Genomic DNA, 16,818 nt, shown 5'->3' with positions numbered 1-16,818 from the left:
CTTTCTGGCTGATGTTTTGGTCACTTTTCAATGTTGGTTGTGCTTTCACACTCGTGGTAGCATGAGACGGACTCTACAACCCACAGAAGATGCTCAGGTAGTGCAGGTCATCCAGGATGGGACATCTGTGAGAGCTGTGGCAAGGAGGTTTGCTGTGTCTGTCAGCGTAGTGTCCAGAGGCTGGAGACGCTACCAGGAGACAGGCCAGTACACCAGGAGACGTGGAGGGGGCCGTAGGAGGGCAACAACCCAGCAGCAGGACCGCTACCTCCGATTTTGTGCAAGAAGCAACAGGAGGAGCACTGCCAGAGCCCTGCATAATGACCTCCAGCAGGCCACAACTGTGCATGTGTCTGCACAAACGGTTAGAATTGACTCCATGAGGGTGGTATGAGGGCCCGACATCCACAGATGGGGGTTGTGCTCACAGCCCAACACTGTGCAGGACACTTGGCATTTGCCACAGAACACCAGAATTGGCAAACTCACCACTGGCTCCCTGTGCTCTTCACAGATGAAAGCAGGTTCACACTGAGCACATGTGACAGACGTGACGGAGTCTGGAGACACCGTGGAGAGTGATCTGCTGCCTGCAACATCCTTCAGCACGACCGGTTTGGCAGTGGGTCAGTAATGGTGTGGAGTGGCATTTCTTTGGAGGGCTGCACAGCCCTCCATGTGCTCGCCAGAGGTAGCATGACTGCCATTAAGTACCGAGATGAGATCCTCAGGCCCCTTGTGAGACAATATGCTGGTGCAGTGGGCCCTGGGTTCCTCCTAATGCAGGACAATGCCAGACCTCATGTGGCTGGAGGGTGTCAGCCTCATTTTGACTTGTTTTAAGGACATTACATCCATGGCGTCTCCAGACTCTGTCACGTCTGTCACATGTGCTCAGTGTGACCCTGCTTTCATCTGTAAAGAGCACAGGGAGCCAGTGGCGACTTTGCCAATCCTGGTGTTCTGTGGCAAATGCCAAGCGTCCTGCACTGTGTTGGGTTGTGAGCACAACCCCCATCTGTGGATGTCGGGCCCTCATACCACCCTCATGGAGTCAGTTTCTAACCGTTTGTGCAGACACATGCACATTTGTGGTCTGTTGGAGGTCATTTTGCAGGGCTCTGGCAGTGCTCCTCCTGTTCCTCCTTGCACAAAGGCGGAGGTAGCGGTCCGGCTGCTGGGTTGTTGCCCTCCTATGGCCCCCTCCACGTCTCCTGGTGTACTGGCCTGTCTCCTGGTAACGCCTCCAGCCTCTGGACGCTACGCTGACAGACACAGCAAACCTCCTTGCCACAGCTCGCATTGATGTGCCATCCTGGATGAGCTGCACTACCTGAGCAACTTCTGTGGGTTGTAGAGTCCGTCTCATGCTACCACGAGTGTGAAAGCACAACCAACATTCAAAAGTGACCAAAACATCAGCCAGAAAGCACTGGTACTGAGATGTGGTCTGTGGTCCCCACCTGCAGAACCACTCCTTTATTGAGGGTGTCTTGATAATTGGCAATAATTTCCATCTATTGTCTATTCCATTTGCACAACAGCATGTGAAATTGCTTGTTAATCAGTGTTGTTTCCTAAGTGGACAGTTTGATTTCACAGAAGTTTGATTCACTTGGAGTTATATTCTGTTGTTTAGGTGTTCCCTTTATTTTTTTGAGCAGTGTGTATTTTCTTATGTCCATGTATTTACTACTAAAAGTAATTTTTTACATTTAGATTTCATTTTTCACTGGTTATTACAGACTTATTGCTTCCCTGCACATTCAAGTTTCATGTTTTCTTTGGGCATAGATCAGCTAAAAGGCACTCAGGAAAAAAAACAGATGAAAGATCTACAACCTCTCCCTTAAGAGTGTCAGAAGGAGCTCACTGATAGATTCTCAGTTAGCTAACTTTGCAGCCAGGAATAGACAGTGCAGCACAGATGCTACAGAAGGCAACATTTTTCATGAAACTCAATTACAGAAATCAATTTTAGCCCCAAATACTTGCATTAAAGTAAAAAAAACAAATGGCCGCAAAGCAGGACAACCACTTTAACTCCTTACCAACATCTGCCGTACGTGTATGGTATAAGTCAGTAGCGGGTGTATGGAGCAGAGTCAGCTCGCCCCGTACATGGCAGATAATGGCTGTGACAAACAACCAGGACCTGCCGCTAAGAGCTGCGAGTGGAGCGAAGATCTGCCCACCACTGTTAACCTGTTCAGTGCTGCTGTCAATCACTAACAGCAGCATTAACAGCGCGCTGGCATTGGGACGCATCGTTCCATGCGCCCACCGGCGCTCCTGTGACGCGATCACAGGGCGCAGATGGACTGCTATGACATCCGGGGTCTGCTGAAGCCTCCGTGCCTGTCATCATAAAGCTTCATTTGGGCTGTAAAGAAGACCGTGATTTTGCTATATGGAGCATTACTGTGGTATCGCTGTATATAGCACAAGCAATCAGATAATGTATACAAATGCAGTGAAAATTTAAAAAAAAAAAAGTTTAAAATATTAAAACTCCACACGTTCAACTCACCTCCCACTAAAAATAAAGATAATAAAAATATACACATTTGTGGTATGGTCTCTTTCAGAGAAATACAATCTATCCAAATATAAAAAAAAACAAACGATCAGTGAACACAGAAAAAAAATCAAAAAGCCAAAATTGCATTTTTTTCGTTCGCCACAATACTGCAGAAAATCCTGTAAGAAGCGATGACCATGTCATATGTGTCCCAAAATGTTATCAATAAAGTCCTCCTGCCCTTCAAAAAATAAGCCCCCACACAGCTCCATCAACCCGAAAAAGTGTTACGGGTCTCAGAAAAAATGGTGACACCATAAAAAAAAGTTTTTTTCTTTTGCCAAAACTCTTGGAGAAGTTTGGTCTTGCTGTAATCACACTGAGGAGTAGGATCCTATTACCAGGTCATTTTCACCACACTATGTACGCCGTTAAAACCCTTCCCAGATAAACAGTGTCAGGCTTTTTTTTTCCTCGCACTTTTACTGCACTTGGACTTTTTTTCCCGTTTTCTAGTACTATGTGGTAAATGAATGGTGGGATTTATAAGTACCGCTCATCCTACAAAATAACAAGACCTCACACTATGTGGACAGACATGAAAAAGTTATAGCCCTTGGAAAAAGCCAAGGAAAAAACAGAAAAAAACCATCAATTGGTTCTGTTGGGAAGGGGTAAAGCTGAAGAAACGCATGTAACAGCAGAATATGGAGGAAGGTGAGATATCACAGGCTGGTGGATACTACCTGCTCCATCGCTGGCAGAGTAACCCATCCCCATGGTGGCCGCTGAGATCTTCTCTTGTAGAAACGGATCCAAAATCTATAAAACATGGGGAACAGTCAGCAGAGGGTTTGGTGATTGGCTCATAGTGGCGATATACCCAGGGGCATTACTGGGCACAGGGAAGATTGGGAATGAATAGGATTGGCTGTTAGATATGTGATCTCTTCAATTAAAGGGGATGTCTAGTTGGAACAAGTTCTCACTGATCTCTGGATAGGTGATGACTCTTAGATCGGTGGGTTTGGCCGCTATGACTCAATCAGCAGAACAGCACTTATAGATAGAAGTGAGCGAAGTGCAAATGTTCAACCGCCGGTCCGTTCATTCTCTATGGGGGGCGCTGTACTCAGCTTTCTCCTGCATAGAGAATGAATGGAGCGGTGGTCTGGGGAGGGTCTAGCAGGGATTAGTTGGGTTCCCAGCAGATCTAGAAGTTGTCACTTATCATGTGTTGGGGAATAATGACTTCTCCTCTGATAAATGTGCTGATTCCTGTCAGTTGTGGTCGCTGAGTGCGTGTGATGGGATGTGGCTCCGTCCATTATATTATATCACGTCTTATACCTATAATCTCGCTGATCGCAGGTGTCTGTCTTCACACTCAGATGAGATGGAACAAACTGACCATATAGAACTTTTTTTTTTTCTTCTAATTCAAACCGAGCAATCCTATTGGCTGAGTATGAATGCAGTTACCATGGTGACAGAAGTAGCTGCAGATTTAAAGGGACAAGATACTAATATTGTACTAAAGTGTATTTTATTATATACTTCACATAACTGACTGGGTACACCTTGGTGCTGGTGGGATGGCTTTTTTTTTTTTAATCAATAAACATGTTTACTAAGTACCCTATATTATATATATTTCCTATTGCTTTTTACTTACTTATAGCAGGGTATATGTTCATATTGTTTCTATCCTAAGTTTGTCTATTTTCTAATAGACGGTGGCAAACTTCTTCCTCGCCTTTGAAGCACAGCTTTCAATTATTCCTGTCGTAAACGAGGTAAAAAGCTTCGATCCGAGCGCGATCAGACTCCTTCAGTCCCGCAGCAGGTAAATCTGTGACCATCGCCGGCACTCCTGCTGTTCCTAGTACCGATCCCTCTGAGCGGCTGTGCAGTAATGAAGGCAGGATTCACCCCAAACTTGCTCGTCTTTTTTTTCGATTTCCAGTTCTGGTAATTAGTGATACACATGTGTATATCCAGTGGTCAACTCAAAACCTATGTATGGAAAATCAATTGTTTGCTGTATGCATCTCATTTGTAGGATGCACACTATTCATTTCAATATGGAGCGGAGTAGGAGGAGACTTTCATTGCTGTCGCCCTTTACTTCCTCCCTGCTGATAGGAAATGCCATGCTGTTTGCTTGTGTCCTGTGATTACAGCAGCCTGCAACAGTTTTCAGCGTGCACTCCCCGGCTCAGGCATCAAGCAGTAAATGATAACATTAAAACGCTGCTACCCCTTTGTTAGTCACTTTTTTATCTTCTTCCCCTTCTACGAATGCTATAGTCCGTTATTCTAGAACTGCTCTGAAAATGGTTCTCTCTGGAGTGTTGGGATTTGGGTTTAGGGTGGGTTATGGGAATTGAAGTTCAGATACTTTGTTCATATTTTTACTATGGAATTACTATGTCATGTATGTTATTTGAAAGATGGAATATTTGTAGTTGGAGTTTTTCAATAAAAATTATTTTATTAAAAAAAAATTATGAAATTAAAATTCCTCTGTTCTTGAGAAAGCATAGGATTTTACTAAGAGGTAAATTGCACGTTCCTTGTTTTCCGGGCGCTTTACATTTTTGCTAGTTTTGTACGATTACACAATCCCTTTTATAGGCCAGTGCCAGTTGTACATCTCTCCCTAAACTCTTGTTCACACTATATTTTAAGCCAGTTTTATTCTATGGTTTCTAGATGTTGTCCAGCTTTGATAAATAATTAGTATTTATACTTTTGCTTTTAGATAGACTTGAAGAATGCAGATCCGGAAAGGGTGGAGAAACAAATTGAGAAGATGTTTGACGTTCCCGCTAGTGACTGTATCCGGGTACGATGCGCTCCAGATCAAAATCATTCCTGTAGGCAAATTTAACTCCGCTGTCTGTACCTTGTCTTTTATTTTTTTCTACAAAATATGGCTGGAAAAGGGGCAATGTAGCGAGGAATTGACATCAATTTTTGGTGTTAAAAAAAAAACCAAAAAAAACCCAACTTTTGTGATGCATAATTTTTGCGCAAAAATGTGCAGCTTCCTATTTTACAGCACTCTGGCAACTTTTAGAAATTGGGCTTGGTAAGCTACACAGGTCTAAGAACGACCCATTGGGGTTTTAGGTGTTAAAAAAATGATCATATGAAAGATTTTGTGATCTGCGTTTACATGATTGTAATAACAACATTAAAGCCCCATTCAGATGTGCAGGTTTTATCCATGAGAAACTGAGCAGAATGATATATAGGTTTGTGGGAGAAGATTCAGTATAAATTGTAATTTATTCATTAGATTTGAGAGTCCTCAGTGGTTGATACCATCTTTTCCGTTAGCCATTAAAAGGTAACAAATTGCAAGCTTTCCAGACTACTCAGGCTTCTTCATCAGGCAGACCTGAGACCTGAGTAGTCTGGAAAGCTTGCAATTTGTTACCTTTTAATGGCTAACGGAAAAGATGGTATCAACCACTGAGGACTCTCAAATCTAAATACTCTTCTATCTACTGGCTAATACGGTACAAAGATAGATGTTTTTCCTGTATCAATTTATTCAGTGGAATTCTGCTGTTTGTACAGATGAGTCCAGTGGCCGGTCCTACTAGTGATTGACAGCTATCTTTGCCTGCATGGTCATACAGGGAACTGTCAATCACTTAGTAGGACCGCCCACTGGACTAGTGTACATACGGCAGGACTTTTCACTGCATAAAATGCCAGTTTTGCTGACTCTCTTCCCACAGATATGTCTATCAGTCTGATCAACTTCTCTGTTCTACAACACCCCCCTACAGATCTTATACCATTTCAGCATGACAGGTTCCTTTAATCACCTGCAGATGACATAAGTAGCCATGTTCTGTGTGGCTTACGGAGGGGCTTGATTGCTTGTCAGCTTCAAACAGGTTTCATTTCTTCTGATTCGTTGGAGCCGAGTTCTAAACTGTATTAAGAAATTCATTTCTCTGTTTATTTCTATTAGATGTCGGGGAAGCTTGGAACAAATGTGGAAAGTGTTCTTCAAGAAGTTGTCAGGAGGCTTCCACCGTGAGTACGGACTAATGCAGCTCTATCCATCTTCTCTTTATTAAAGGGAACCTGTCACCTTGGAAAATGCTATGTACCTGCAGGTATAGGGTTAATCTGCAGATAAATATTGTTACAATGCTGCCCGACCGCCTTATTGATAGTGTAGGTACCGGGAGAAAATTAACTTCTTTCCTCTCTGCAGCCGCCGGCCTTCACTCATTGTTGTGCACGGAGCGGCTACAGTCTTGGATCACAGCACCGCTCGCTATATCAGGGGCGACGGCTGTAAACCCGGCCTGGATTTTGATTGACAGCTTGCTCTGCACAGATGCGCTGCAGAACCACTTAGAATCTGAGTGAAGGAGTAGTATGTTCACAGATAGAGAACATGGCTCATCCACGTGCGGATCTGCTCCACCTCCAATTACATATTTGTGGGAGAAACCCTAGTGGCAGCCTCATATTTCTGACATGGATCCTCTAGCACTATTTGTGAAACTGCGGCTCCCAGCATAACTTGATGAGAGACCGTCAGTCTGCTGGGACCTGTAGTTTCACTACAGCAGGAGTGTCACAAGCTGCGGACCTCTGCTCACTCCAGCACTGGTCGGCATTTTCAGCACGTGAACGTACGCTATGCTTTCTGGAGACACAAGGGTGTAGATAATTTTATCAAACCCTTGACTGTAAGTTTGCTGAACCCTAAGTGGATTATATTGTTCCCACAGTTTCAGTTTTGGACCATTTAAGGGGAATTTAAAGGGTTCTGGCCACTGATTTTCCTTAAAGGGGATCAGTATCCCTGTATGTCTTTGTATATACTTGATAAAGACCTATAACAGGTCGAAACGTTATGTGATGGCGGAATAAACTTTGTCTTTTGGAATTCATCACTCTGGACTGAACGCTGTTTACTCACCTTTATTCCCCTTAACAGGATGTCTTATTTTTGTGTTTAGTCCCAAGATTGAAAAGGGCAGCCCTCTTAACCGGTTCAGGACCGCCCACTGTACATAAACGTCAGCGCTGCCTGGGCTCTGTGCAGCGCCGACGTTTAAAAACGGTGGGTGGTCCCGCAGCGCTCAGGACCCCCAGGGTCCTGCTAGCGCTGCGGTACCAATTCAGAGCGATAGCTCTGACATGTGGCATCATGGGGACCTGATTGGATCAGGTCCCCATGATGTTAACCTGTTCCTATCTTCTAGATGCCGCGATCCATAGCGATCGCGGCATTTAAAAGATAGGGACAGCCAGTGGTCGGCGATCGGGACCCCCCACATACCTGTCAGCGGCGGGCATCCCGGTGCTGTGACCTCTGACATCATTGAGACCTGATTGGCTCAGGTCTCGATGATGTCAGCGTCACATCAGCCAATCAGAGAGATCACCAGGGAAGTTTGTTTTAGCAACAAACTTTCCCGGGCGATCTGCCTGATAAATGCAGTTTCTCCTCCGATCTCAGTGAGAGAGCAGAGGAGAAACAGTGTGACAAGAGCTGTCAGCCTTGCCACTGTGAAAGTAAAAAAAAAAAAAAAAAAAAAAGAAAGTAAGAGTTAGGGTTAGTGAGTCTGTCAGATCAGTCAGTCCTGTCAGATCAGTCCAGTCAGATCTGTCAGTCATTCAGTCCTGTCAGATCAGTCCAGTCAGATCTGTCAGTCCTGTCAGATCAGTCCAGTCAGATCTGTCAGTCCTGTCAGATCTGTCAGTCAGTCAGTCCTGTCAGATCTGTCAGTCAGTCCTGTCAGATCTGTCAGTCAGTCCTGTCAGTCCTGTCAGATCTGTCAGTCAGTCAGTCCTGTCAGATCTGTCAGTCAGTCCTGTCAGATCTGTCAGTCAGTCAGTCCTGTCAGATCTGTCAGTCAGTCAGTCCTGTCAGATCTGTCAGTCAGTCAGTCCTGTCAGATCTGTCAGTCAGTCAGTCCTGTCAGATCTGTCAGTCAGTCAGTCCTGTCAGATCTGTCAGTCAGTCAGTCCTGTCAGATCTGTCAGTCCTGTCAGATCTGTCAGTCAGTCAGTCCTGTCAGATCTGTCAGTCAGTCAGATCTGTCAGTCAGTCAGTCCTGTCAGATCTGTCAGTAAGTCAGTCCTGTCAGATCAGTAAGTCAGTCCTGTCAGATCAGTCAGTTAGTCCTGTCACATCAGTCAGTCAGTCCTGTCAGATCAGTCCGGTCAGTCCAGTCCGGTCCCGTCCTTTCAGTCCGGTCCGTTCAGTCCAGTCAAAAAATATAAAAATAAAATGGCCCGTCAGACTTATACCGCAGAGGAGGTGTATGCCCTGCTGTGTTCTGACACTGATGACAGCGCAATCTCAGATGGAGATGTGGATTTTGAGGGCTTTAGTAGCGGCGACACTGAGAGCCCAGAAATGAGCAGTGATTCTGTTCCATCCTCAAGCCCAAGGACCAGTACAGCAATAGGGGCAAATAGCGCTACTGGAGAAACGTCTCCAAATCAGGGAACACTGCCCAGTACAAGCGCTGTCCCTGCTACTAGTGAATTGGCGCACGCCAGTGTACAAGGGGCTTTGCCACATGGTCTAGCATTTCCCAGATGGGAGGCTTAGGATTCGGCTGCTCCATTCAGCCCTGATTTCAACGCCACTCCTGGTATAAATGTGGAGGTGGAAGGATTTTGACCAATTCTAGAGCATATTGTCGTGGAAACAAATTTATATGCATCCCAATTCATAAACCATAATCCCTGATCTTACTATGCTAGGGCAAATTTATGGACACCAACTAATGTCCCGGAAATAAAAAAAATTTTAGGACTTACATTTGCCATGGGGCTTGTTAAAAAACCGAGCATTCGATCCTACTGGTCCAACCACCCTGTTCAAGCCACCCCTATGTTTTCAGTCGTTCTTCCTAGGACCTGTTATGAAATGCTTATGCGGTTTTGGCATTTTAACGACAATAGTCAATGCCTGCCCAGAAATGCCGCAGAACATGACAGGTTATATAAAATTAGACCCATCATTGAAAATTTGTCAGAAAAATTCTTAAGGCTCTACACCCCAACACAAAATATTTCTATAGATGAGTCCCTTGTAAAATTCAAAGGAAGACTGCACCTCAAGCAATTTATCCCATCTAAAAGGGTAAGGTTTGGAATAAAGCTCTATAAAATGTGCGAAAGTTCAACCGGATACACATCCGCTTTTCGCATATATGAGGGGAAAGATAGCCAACTAAACCCACCAGGATGCCGTACTTATCTGGGGACATCTGGAAAAATCATTTGGGAGTTGATAAGTCCATTTTTTCAAAAAGGCTACAATCTATATGTGGACAATTATTACACCAGCATACCCCTATTTAAAAGTCTGGTTGAACACAACACCGGAGCTTGTGGGACCATTCGTAAAAACCGTCAGGGGTTTCCACAACCATTGGTCAACCAAAAGTTCCAAAAGGGGCAGTCAGGGGCTGTACGCAACGGAGAGCTGCTTGCCCTGAAATATAGGGATAAGAGGGATATTTTTGTCCTCAGCTCGATCCACACAGATGCCACAAGGGCCACTGTAGAACTAGGATCCACCACTCCGAAGCAAAAAACTGTGTCAGTCATTGACTACAACAAACACATGGGGGGTGTGGACCTTGCAGACCAGGTTCTACAGCCATACCAGGTATCAAGAAAGTCCTATACCTGGTATAAAAAGTTGGTTATTTATTTGTTTCAGGTGGCCACATACAATTTTTTTGTGTTGTACAAAAAAGCAGGAAATTCAGATCCTTTTCTTGATTATCAAGAAAAGGTCATTGAAAATCTTGTTTTTGAAAGTGTTAGCCCCGCTCATCCATTAGAATCTGAGGATGTGAAAAGACTCACTGAGCGACATTTTATTGCACTTATTCCAGCAACGGAAACGAGAAGGAACCCCCAGAAAAGATGTCGTGTATGTAATAAGAGAGGAATGAGGCGTGATACCCGCTACTATTGCCCACAATGCCCATCATTGCCAGCCTTATGCGTCACTGACTGCTTTAAAATCTTCCACACAGAACCACATTTTTTAAACTGTAAAAATGTATCCCAATTTGTCATTCAAACATTTGGTTCATTTAGTGAATGACACATTCGAGTAGAGCTCACTTAATTTCCAGGGGTGGGGGTGGGGGGGTTCTCCAGAATCTAAACCTTCCATTGCGTGCTTGTTTCTGGAAATCATCCATTGAGTTAAAATGGTCACTAAACCCATAGATGAATTCCCAGAGGGGTGTCATTTCCAAAATGGGGTCATTTCAGGGGGGATTCTTTAGTACTGGTACTTAGCCCCTCTGAAAAGTGGCAGAACAGCAGAATCCCCCCTGAAGTGACCCCATTTTGGAAATGACACCTCTCTGGGAATTCATCTATGGGTTTAGTGACCATTTACCTATCTACTTATTTTCCCACGACTAGATTAATTTATACAGAGGAGTAGATTGTAAAATTCGGTCACTTGTTGGGGGTTTCCTCTGTTTAGGCACCTCAGGGGCTCTCCAAATGCAACAAGGCGTCCGCTATCGATTCCAACCAAATTTCCATTCCAAAAGTCAAATGGCACTCCTTACATTCCGAGCCATGCCGTGCGCCCAAACAGTGGTTTTGCACCACATATGGGGTATCAGTGTGCTCAGGAGAAATTGCACAACACATTTTGGGGTCCATTTTTTCTGGCTGCCCTTGTGAAAATTAAAAATTTGAGGCTAAAGTAGCAGTTTTGTGTTAAAAATGTGTTTTTTTATTTTCACACTTCAACATTATAAAATTCTGTGAAGCCCCTGGGGGTTCAATGTGCTCACCACACATCTAGATAAGCTCCTTGAGGGGTCTAGTTTCCAAAATGGGGTCACTTGTTGGGGGTTTCCTCTGTTTAGGCACCTCAGGGGCTCTCCAAATGCAACATGGCGTCCGCTATCGATTCCAGTCAAATTTCCATTCCAAAAGTCAAATGGTGCTCCTTACCTTCCGAGCCATGCCGTGCGCCCAAACAGTGGTTTTGCACCACATATGGGGTATCAGTTTTGTGAAAAAAAGTTAAATGTTCATTGTTTTCTTCCACATTCCAAAAATTTCCGTGAAGCATCTGAAGAGTTAATAAAGTTCTTGAATGTGGTTTTGAGCACATTGAGGGGTGCAGTTTTTAGAATCGTATCACTTTTGGGTATTTTCTGTCATAAAAGCCCCTCAAAGTCACTTCAAATAAGATGTGGTCCCTAAAAAAATGTTTTTGTAAATTTTGTTGTAAAAATGAGAAATCGCTGGTCAAGTTTTAACCCTTTTAGCTCCCTAACAAAAAAAAATTTTGGTTCCAAAATTGTGCTGATGTGAAGTAGACATGTGGGAAATGTTATTTATTAACTATTTTGTGTGACATATCTCTCTGATTTAAGGGCATGAAAATTCAAAGTTTGAAAATTGCAAAATTTTCGCCAAATTTCCGATTTTTTTCACAAATAAACTCAAGTGATATCGAAGAAATTTTACCACTATCATGAAGTACAATATGTAATGAAAAAACAATCTCAGAATCAGGGGGATCCGTTGAAGCATTCCAGAGTAATTACCTCATAAAGTGACAGTGGTCAGAATTGAAAAAATTGACCCGGTCACGAAGGCAAAAACAGGCTCTGGTGCAAAGTGGTTAAACCATGACCTTCACCAGACGGATTGCTAGTGAAGCAGGACACCAGTAGGAAGCAGCGCTAGGGAACAGAGGCATATAATGCCAAGTGGAAAGGCGTTACTTACTACTGGTGGATAAAACAAGACTGAGCACAAGACCTTCACAGACATCTACACATCATAGGGGAGATCTCATGACTAGAGATGAGTGAACTCTTCAGCATTGTGCGATTTGTCACCTAAGCATATTAGCTTCAGCACAGCCTGTTGCCGCTTGGCCAAGGCAGTGCTTCCAGCTTGTGACTGATGTGGTCATTTCGGAGATGGAGGCTGCAGAGGAGGAAGAGGCTGAGGAGGATGAGGTGCTGGAGCTATAGACTTTGGGGGCAACCCTGATTGACCTAGGGACCGCAATCCTCGGCATCGGGAGGATGTGTTCCGTCCCAAGATCCGACTGGGTCCCCACTTCCAGTATGTTAGCCCAGTGTTCCATCAGCGAGATGTACCGTCCCTGCCCACAAGCACTTGTCCACGTGTCCGTGGTTAGGTGGACTTTCCCGGTAACTGCGTTGTTGAGGGCACGGCTAATGTTTTGGGACACGTGCTTGCGTAATGCGGGGACGGCACACTGGGAGAAATAGTGGCGGCTGGGGACCGAGTACCAAGGGACGGCCGCCGCCATCAGGTTGCGAAATGCTTGCGGAATGCTGGTTGCTAAAAGGCAACATTTCGAGCGCAAGCAGTCGTGAAATGTGGGAATTTAGTAGTGTGGCCTGTGGGACGTTGGCTGCGTATTTGCGCTTGCATTCCAAGGACTGGGGTATGGACAACTGAACGCTGCACTGGGACAAGGACGTGCTTCCTGATGCTGCTACTTGAGAGTGTGCAACGACAGGTGCCGGGCAGGAGGCATCTTCACATGCACCATGGACAGGGGATTGGCTTGCACGCACAACAGCAGAAGAAGCAGTGGTGTCACCCGCAGACACTGTTCCTGGACCCTGGGTTTCGGCCCACAAAGTCAGGTGCTTTGCTGCCATGTGCCTGATCATGCTGGTGGTGGTCAGGCTGGTAGTTTTGCTACCCTGCTGATGCTGGCCTGGCCGGTGGTGCAAATGGCCTTTTTGGGGTTATCGGTAGAGTCTTTAAAAAACAACCAGACTGGGGAAGATCTAACAGTTGTACTGGCCACTTCCGTCGTGTTGGTGTTATGGGGAACGGTTGCCCGCCTTCTGTCTGTGGCTTCAACACTGCTTCTTCCTGCCTTTTGGGTTGCTCTACCTCCCTACCCCTGTTTGCTGCCTCGCTCTGCATGTCCTCCTGCCAAGTTGGGTAAGTTACTATATCATGCACCACCTTGTCTTCCACTTCCGCACTCTGGTCCTCCTCCTTTCTGGCAATTGTGTCTCATCACTGTCCACCTCTTGTGACACTTTCCCACCGCCGCCTTCGTATGACCTTGGCTGCTCAAATATTTGAGCATAGCTATATGTGATCTCCTCTTGCCCCGCTTCAAGTGGACCAGGCAAGCGGCCCAAATTTATAAATGGAAAAGTGAACAGCTCTTCGGAATGTCCAAGTGTGGGATCAGTTGTCTCCGGACACTAAGCATAGTGGGAGGAAGGAGGATCAGGGTGAGGAATATGCGGTCCAGACTTACGGCTACTGAGACTCGACCATGTAGAAGACAGGGTGGTGGTGGCTAAGTGACTGGAAGCATTATGTGCTATCCAACCAATAACCTTTTCACACTGCTCTGTGTTCAATAGTGGTGTACTGCGGTCCTCTATTAATTGGGACAGGAAGGTGAAGCGAGAAGATGTGGGTGTTTGTTGTGCCACAATTTCAGCTTGCCCACGGCCACGTCCTCTGCATGCACCATCACCATCATGTCCAGTTCCCCGTCCGTTGCCACATGCCTTGCCCATTTTAAATGGAGGACAATATCTTCCACGCTCACTACAAATGGCTGAATTTGGAGCGAAGTTATATGTGATCCGTGTGACGGACAAACCACAGTTTTAAATAGCTGGCCTGTAGGTAACTATTTTTAACAGTGCCGACCTTGTGTCAGTAAGTTCACTGACACACAAACAAAATTTCAATGGAGGCCAGAAATGGCAATATTTTTAGCGCAATCATATGTGATCCGTGTGATGGACAAACCACAGTTTTAAATAGCTGGATTTTTAGCGCTGTAATATGGAAAGGACCTGGCTGTATTCTGCAGTGCCAACAAGCAAATGGCGGAGAAAAACAGTGTTCTTTGGATTGACTTTTAAGCAAATAATCAGGATAAAGATAAAAAAAAATTATTCCTGGCTCCTGAGACCTGGTGCTACTTCTACAAATATCTGTAAAAGCACCAGCAGACAGAATTGGAATGGAGCCTCTTGCTATGTGCACTGCAGTCTGCTGTATACCCTGCCTGCCTGCCTAGCATGGTGGCGCTAGGTCTGATATAGACCTGATGACCCTGTGCGGCCAGCCAATCACTGTAATGCCACAACCAACATGGCTGCGGCTTTACAGTGTGGGGCAGACAATCCCTGCATGTTCATTGGGGCTCTAAAGAGCGCCAAACATGCAGGGAGGGGACCCGAGCTCCCACCGAGCAACCCCGGAAATACTCGGCGAGCGCCGAGCAGTTGCGAGCAGTGAGATGCTCGGGCGAGCAATTGCGAGCATGCTGGCTCATCACTAGTTACGGTTCATTACAACATTCCACTCTAAAGCTACAGAATTACGTGACTGTCTTAACAAATCATGGCCCATCTTAATGACTGACCCCATGTTGGCAAAATATCTACCAGACAGACAGCAAATCACCTTCAGAAAGGCAAAAAATCTCTGTGATCATCTTATGAGAAGCCATCATTATCCTACCACTCCCCCTAATTTTTTGAAAAGACCACCTCCAGTAAATGGATGTGTACCATGTGGTTGATCTGTGGCGTGTCCTAATGTCGAACATGCTAACTCTTTCACAGATTCCCAGGGCTCTAGGACCTATTAGATCACCAAACCGATAACTTGTACCTCTAAAGCGGTGGTCTATTATGCGACATGCCGCTGTCCTAAAATCTATGTAAGGCTATGTGCACACGATGCAGAAATGCTCAGGATTTTTTCCTGAGCGTTTCTGCATCTCCCTGGCAGAAAAAAACGCATGCGGATTGTACATGCGTTTTCCTGCCAGGGACATGCGGAAATGGAGCGTTATTCACTGACATTTCCGCATGCGGATTGACAAGCGCTTTCCAAGCGATTAGCATCACTTGGAAAGTGCTTGTGACAACTAGGTCACACTATATAAATCCATGCAAACTGCAAGGATTTATATAGTGTGACCCGAGAGAGTGGTTAAAAATAAAAAAATAAATATATACTTACCCTCCGATGGCCCGCGCTGGCTTGCTTCGCTCGGTGCCCGCAGCGGTGGATTGAAAGACCTGCCGACGTCAGCGTCGAGTGACCCGTCACATGACTCTGACTTCAGCGCAGGTCCTTCAATCCACTGCAAAGTGCCGGGAAGCAAGGAGGAGCGCAGCGCGGGCCGCCGGAAGGTAAATATACATTTATTTTTTATTTTATTCTTTTTTTACAGATTTTTTAATGGTACCTGGGTGTGGAGGAGACTCTTCTCTCATCTACACCCGGGTACCATCCGCACATTAGAACGCACCAATTACACAAGTACAGATGCAGTCTTGCGTAATTGGTGCGTTCCAATGCAAGTCAATGGCGGCGAAAACGCAGCATTTCCGCAAATTAATTGGTAGTGCTGTGTTTTTTTCCGCAATGATAATCCGCAGCGGAAATTTCCGCAGCATGTGCACAGCACATGCGGATTATCATTGGGGAACATGGCAGACCTTCTACCATGCGTTATTAATGCCTTTCCGCAGCTGCAAGAACGCTGCAGAAACGCATTAAAACGCATTAAAACGCATCGTGGGCACACAGCCTAAGGCTCACAACTAGATAACTTAAGACAAGAACACGTGAACACGTCCTAGGTATTGAAGCGGCGGTAAATGAAACGGATATTTCTACGTTAAAACTATTCCCAAGCATTTTAGAATACACCATAAGTGTGACGCATCTAAACTTAAAGTTCGGGGTATTGACATGATCACCACTAATATTAGGGAAGGTCGAGTGAGCCAACTATTAGCCCAGAAAGAGAGCCGATGGATTTGGACTTTGATCACCTATATCCACATTGTTTTAGCTATTTTATTTGTCTTACCTTTTTATCTAGTATGGTTGGGTAGTAGTTAATAATTTCTATCTGTCAATGACGTTGAGGACTTCCATTCTGCTATTGGATAACATGGACATAATTGCTGGCACTATATTGTCTCTCAAGATCTGTAACTTTTTTTCTGTGTGCGCATTTTGTCCAGTTATTATTGTATATATTTCACATTTATAGATCGATATATTGAGAGATATTTTCTTATATCTTATTATGCATTTATACTATGATCTCATATAATCATGTTATACTTCATGCTTTTCTTAAATATATACTTTGTTTTGTCATGGCCAATTAACTTCTCTGACTTATATAGAACTGGCTATTGCCTATACCCCTTAGATACATATATACATTTGGGCTATGCTATTATTGACAGATTACC

The sequence above is a fragment of the Phyllobates terribilis genome, unplaced genomic scaffold (assembly GCF_046119375.1).
Source record: "Phyllobates terribilis strain yellow unplaced genomic scaffold, ASM4611937v1 Scaffold_150__1_contigs__length_4496277, whole genome shotgun sequence".
NCBI lineage: Eukaryota > Metazoa > Chordata > Amphibia > Anura > Dendrobatidae > Phyllobates > Phyllobates terribilis.
The sequence above is the reverse complement of the archived record's forward strand: the minus strand, read 5'-3'. Positions refer to the sequence as shown.